The sequence below is a fragment of the Delphinus delphis genome, chromosome 4 (genome assembly GCF_949987515.2).
Source record: "Delphinus delphis chromosome 4, mDelDel1.2, whole genome shotgun sequence".
NCBI lineage: Eukaryota > Metazoa > Chordata > Mammalia > Artiodactyla > Delphinidae > Delphinus > Delphinus delphis.
Window position 1 is genome coordinate 13,895,627 of NC_082686.1, and position 6,471 is coordinate 13,902,097.

Genomic DNA, 6,471 nt, shown 5'->3' on the forward strand with positions numbered 1-6,471 from the left:
TCAAATGTAACTGGTAGTCCTTTATTTTTATTTGTTAAATCTGGCAACCTTACGCAGGATACACTTAGGGAACTACTCTTTTCTCTAGAGGACTTAGCTGGCTCTCTAACAACAGAGGCCTGACCACCCCTCCTGATGTCCATCCTGTCCTGTTGGACACGCCCCCCCCACCCCACCCTGCCAGCGGTCCTCAGGACACATGGTGGGCCAGTGAGGCTAAGCTGGCATACAACTCACCACCTGCAAAGTGGTAGGTTGTTCTAGTTGAAGATTCTACCGAGCCCTATCTCTCACAACCAATCTCTTGTTCTCTTTGTTGACTCAAGACATCTTCCTTACCCTCATCCTCTACTGTGTCTAATTCCCACTACTAGTAGTCTTAGTCTCTGAAGTCTTTGTTTAAACTTATAGGTATGTCCCAGTTGAGACAAGTATTTGTTGACAAAAATTTTTTGTTTATTTGAAATTCAAATGTATCTGGGATTCTGTATTTCATCTGTAAAATTCTGCAGAAGTCTTGTTCGATGTTATACTAATTTTGGAACGGAAAGAAGGAGTTCCATAGGGTAAATGTTTGAAAAGTTCAGGTCCAATTCATTTTACATGATTTGCTTTCTCACTCCTCTCAGATTCTTAATATTGCTACTATGTACTGTGAATCTCTGCTACAGAGACATAGTATTCAAATGTTCATCCATCTATCATCTATCTATCTATCTATCTATCTATCTATCTATCTATCTACCTTCTTTTACTGTTTTAACCATGAAACCCCTTCATCTTGGAGCATATAGTGGGACTATCGTTCTGTGAAATGTATTTTGTAGAACACTAATGAAGAGCAGTGTTAGTTGACTCAGAGAAAGCAGCATGCAAGATGTATTCCACTCTTTCTCTAATATAAGAGAAGGATGAGAGATATGGGACCATATGTATATGTATAACTGATTCACGTTGTTATACAGCAGAAACTAACACACCATTGTAAAGCAATGATACTCCAATAACGATGTTAAAAAAAAAAAAAAGAGAAGGATGAGAAGACCAAGAAGGTTACATGAATTTTAAGAAGAAAAATAGAAATATCCATAAGACTTGCAGAAGAGCCTGTACAGCGTAATTTTCATGGATCATTGAATTGTTTCCTCTTCTGCATTTTGTAATATGAAAGGTCAGACAGGCTGGCCGATCCAATTCTTCTCTGATTTAAAGTTAAGTCTGCCAACTTCCAGTGTTCCCTATGTACTGTTAAATTAACACGTCTAGGCCGTGTCTTATACGAGTGGCTCTCAACAAAATTATTTGAGGCTGCTTGTACCTCTGGTGCAATGAAAAGGCAAACTACATTTATGAGTGAATAGTGCTGACTGAGCTGTGTAATCTTTTGATGGGTAGTTTGGGTCTTTCAAAGTGAGATGTGACATTTGAATGCCAAATAAAGCCATTGCAAAACAACCAAAAACCTTTAGCATTTTAGAGTAGTTTTTTGATTCTCTTTATTTTTCCCCAGAGAACTTATTTCTGTGCAGAACCTATCAAATGAGTGATTTTTCAAAGCTTCTGACTAGTCTCTTCAAGATCATAGGAAAGATTAATGTTTTAGAATTTTGATTAGATTCTCCTCCTATTCCTTCCTTCTTTATTTCTTATTTGATGGCTTTATTTTCTCATTTTATCCCCTAACTTTGCATATCCCCCTGAGAGGAGATGCATAAGATGACCTCAGGAGACATCGTATTGAAAAGGGAGTTTCTGGGAACTCTTGAGGTTTCATTCACACATTTAAAATTGGGGACACTGGAATGACCTTATAGTGTAAACTGTTCAGTTAATCATTCATTTACCCAGCTAATATTTATTGAATATATGTTGGTAATTGGATAGTCTCTCTTTCTTATGAAGATTCTAATATAGCAGGGAAGCAGATATATAAACACCCAACTAACGTCAAATAAGTGCCTTAGTAGGGAAACATAGATAAAGTGCTGTGGATCTAGAGGGTTAGTAGGACCAATTTTGCTGTGGGTGGAGACATATGGGAGGGTTTTCAGAGGAAAATAATTTGAATTGGGTCTTAAAGAATAGATGAATTCACAAGGCCCAGTTAGTTAAGGGAGTAGGGGTGTTGGGTGGGTTTAGAGTGAAGGGAGAAAAAGGAGGGTAGCTTCCCATAGATTAAACAGTAAGGCCCAAGTTGTGGAGGCATGAAAGCTTATAATGAGTTCAGAAAACAGTGAGTTCCAATGTGACTCCAAAAATTATTATAAATGAATGTTAGGCACGAAAGACAAAGCATGAATCAAGAATCCCTTTCTTGGGCTTCCCTGGTGGCGCAGTGGTTGAGAGTCCGCCTGCCGATGCAGGGGATCGTGACCCGGTCCGGAAAGATCCCACATGCCGCGGAGCAGCTGGGCCCGTGAGCCATGGCCCCTGAGCCTGCGCGTCCGGAGCCTGTGCTCCGCAACGGGAGAAGCCACGACAGTGAGAGTCACGCGTAACGCAAAAACAAACAAACAAACAAAAAAGAATCCCTTTCTTGGGTATCTCGAATGTCGTGTGACGCATTTAACCTTTTAGCTTAAGTAAGAAGGAGCCATGCAAGGGTTGTAAGAGTTCTCTTTATCTGATAACCACAGAGACCTGTGATGATAGATGCTTGAGGTGAGCTCTAAAATACTGGTGCTCAAAGATGACTTTGAAGTTTCTATTCTGGAAGATTGGTGGTCTGTCATGTCTTAGCTATGAGAGGGCATATAACAGAAGGATAAGTGAGGCGGACTATAGATAATAATTTTTATTTAGAGACGACTGCATTTGAGACATCTGTAGAACATCAGGTGGGTATGAGCACGTGGCAATTGGATCTTCAGGCGTAAGCTGTGCTATTTCAGTATGGCTTTTTCTGTAGGCAGAGGGAGAGGCTTAATTACACTCATTGACATTTATGTGATGACTCTTTCATGACCAAGTTCTGTGTATTTCTACTGATCATTTGCTATATCTAGAAAGAAATCGTTAGAAATGATTTTTCTAACAAATCATTGGTAGGTTTTGGATACTGTGGATAATATAACGTATTAGGTTGACAATGGCTTGGCAATGATACACATCCAAGAAACAAACTAATAAAGTCATATCAACAAAGAGTAGTCCCTTGATAAATGTCAAAGGTGCATGAATTTAATAACTTACTGCTACTCAGTGACTTTGAAAATATATGTTTTATATGACTTGGTTAAAGTGGTTTAATTTCTCTCCAAGTTAAGGTACATTTCTTAATGAGCCAGGAAATATTAAGATTAAGAAGAGAGGATTTTTCAAACAATTAGTATGCATGTGGAGAGGGAAGGTTCTGGGAGTGAAGCCACACTTTTTAATGAGGGAAAGGATATAGATGTCCTTAAGCAGAAGGGGACATCAAACTCCAGGAATTTATTTTTCCCTTCATATCTTATCTTTCTCTCCTGACACAGAGAGCCACAGTTCTTTCTCTGGGATTTTGCTCTTGGTGTCCTTAGGGACCCATGAGTCATAAGGAGTGGGCCTTAGAGGTGTACTGCAAAAGAAAATGTGGGCACAGTGTCTTCCATTGGTTTTGAGTTTGAAAGCTCAAATTCCGAGGTCCATGGTTCTGGTTCTGGAGGTTAGGGGTCAGAGACCATGGCTGCCATTGTGTCTACTGGCCATGGCACTTCTGAATTCAATGGCTGTTGAAGAGTTTGCAAGTAGATCCTGAATCTTCACACTCTTCTTTGCCTATACCTTGGAATTCAGATTTCTGCAATATTGTCGTTTATCTTTGTACTTCGGTGAGAAGAATCCAGATGATATTCACCCAGGGTGTAGTTTGTGTAATATTAAAGATAAAATTATTTCCCCAAATATTTTTTAAAAATCAGCATTTTTCTCTTTTCTCTTTTCTGCTTTCTTAGTTTCTGTGCATATTTTTATGTTTCTTGTTAAAAGAAATGACTCCAGTTCACTTGACATGGTTGGCACATCTTGTCATTTATTTGGATTATTTCATTTAATTCACATGATGACTGCCTCTTGCACAAAGAAAAAACGTTTTGTTTTTCCTTGAAGCAAGCTCAAAATAGTTATTCTGCTGAGGGCATGTTGACTTAACATGTTAGAACAGAATTATACAGAGCTCTAGTTCCATGAATTATCAAAAATAAATAACTCTTCTCCCTCAAAAAAATCAATAAATTTGAAAAATACTGGATGAATGAAAGTAAAGCTGGTTTCTTTCCTGTAGATTTTATCTGAGCTTTTAATATTCTAATGTAACTTGGAATGCATCCCAAACACTTTTCCCCCTAGGATATCTTGAAGGACCAGAGTCCCATTAAACACACTCTAAAGCAACGGTCTCCAACCTCTTTGGCGCCAGGGACCACTTTCCTGGAAGACAATTTTCCCACAGACCGGGGGGGGGGGGGGGGGGGGTGGGGGGGGTGGGTATGGTCCAGGCCGTAATGTGAGCGATGGGGAGATGTGGGAGCCGCAGATGAAGCTTCGCTCACTTGCCCTCCTGCTGTGCAGCCCGATTGCTAACAGGACTGGCACTGCTCTGTGGCCTGGGGGTTAGGGACCCCTGCTCTAAAGCCATGCATTAAGGTATAGAGACCCAATTGAACATGGATAATTTTTATTAAATTGTGGTTTTCTATGTTAGCTATCTAATTTTTGGAAGTTTCGAGATGTATTCATTTTCAGTATTTTAAATAGTTAAATAGCATAAGAAAGAAAGCTTTTCAGATTTCAAGTTTCAGTCTTAACCAACCCTCTTTCTCACTCGCCAGAGTGATAACAGTTTCTTATAGCCTCTTTCAATGTATGTGGTACGTGTCATCAAGGTATTTTATCTGAGCTCATACAAGTACGATAGGTTTAGGTAACTGACACAAATTCATGGTTGCATGTGTGTGTGTGTATCTAATCAATTTGAATTCTAGAATCTTTTAATTAGATTTCATATAGGCTAAATCCTACCTGATGCAAAGATGAGGTTAGGAGTTGCTAGTCCTTTGGGGGAAAAAAGGTATACCAAATTGCCTAGAAAGTTATGCTAAATGGATAAGCAGGAAGAAGCGTAATATATTTCAGTAGACTTGAATGCAATTCATGTTTATATAAATCCCAAATGGGAAAGGATTTAAGACAATATGACAAAATTTGGGCAGTCATGATATACACTGTGTGAAATATGTAGGCTCTATCTCACTATTTCCCTTATGTACCCTTGTGTATCTGAATCGACACCGTCTTTGAGGCAGGAGATAGATGGGCTCCAGGCTAGGCATTTACAACTGATCTCCTGTTTACACCTCCCGGGGTGAGAAGAAGATGAGCTCCAGGCCAGACATTCATTACCAGCTCACTATTTACATTTCCTGAGGTGAGAGACAAACGGGCTCCAGGCCTACATATTTATGACCGCACTCCTGTCTATATTTTGAGATCTGCACCTTGATATAAGAAACAGTAACAGGAATAATGTAGATAACTGGACATTGGGCACTTATGGCAGGGACAGAGAGGGGCTAAACCTGTTAAAGAGGTCATACATTTCCCATCCTTGGAGCAAGGGAGACACTGTGCATGCACAAAAGTCTTCATGGGGTCAAAAAGGCAGGGGATGCCAGACCATAGTCAGTCCTGCTATCTTCCTCCCAGAGGCCTTTACGAAGAAATCCATCTTGACTGAGGGATGCGTGTGCACCCAGGGGAGGGTCCAGAGGTAAATTAGCCATGGGGGTCAAAACAATACTATTGGCCAAGAAGACAGACATCCGGAAAACTGCCCCCTTAAAAAGAATTTAATCTTCCCAAAGGTGCGATTCTCGTGATTCTCTCACTGAGTTCGCCAGTGCGTCTTTCTTCATGTACTCTGCTTTTCTAATAAACACTTTCTTCTATACCTTCCGTTACCTTGTCAGATTCTTCCTTTCAAAGTAGACAAAGGACTGGGGAGTTGGACTTCAGCTGCTGGCCCCGTGGTCTAGTGAGTAAGATCCTGGTTTCCATCCAGGCAACCTGGGTTTGATTCCTAGTCAGGCAGCTGAGATCTTTCTTCCAGCTACTGCTCACTGCTGCTTGCTGCAAGCTGCTGCCTACTGCTGCCTGCATCCGAAATCATCTTGACCTTGGCCCTTATTATCATATGTCTGACTGTTATAATAGCTGGCTAATGGGTTTTGCTAACTATAACCTCTTATCCAAATTAGTATTCTGACTGCACTATTGTGATCTCATAATCAAACTTCATTAGTTCCTAATCATTTATTAAAATCATCAAGGTGTAATGGGTAGGGCATTGGATTTGGAGTGAACAAAGTCATGTTTTTGAGAACCACTCATGATCTCTGCAACCTTGAGCAGGTCACTTAATATCTAGAGGTGAAACTATTTCCACCTATAAAATTCATATAATAATGGCCTTGCTGCCTGATTCATAAATTTGCT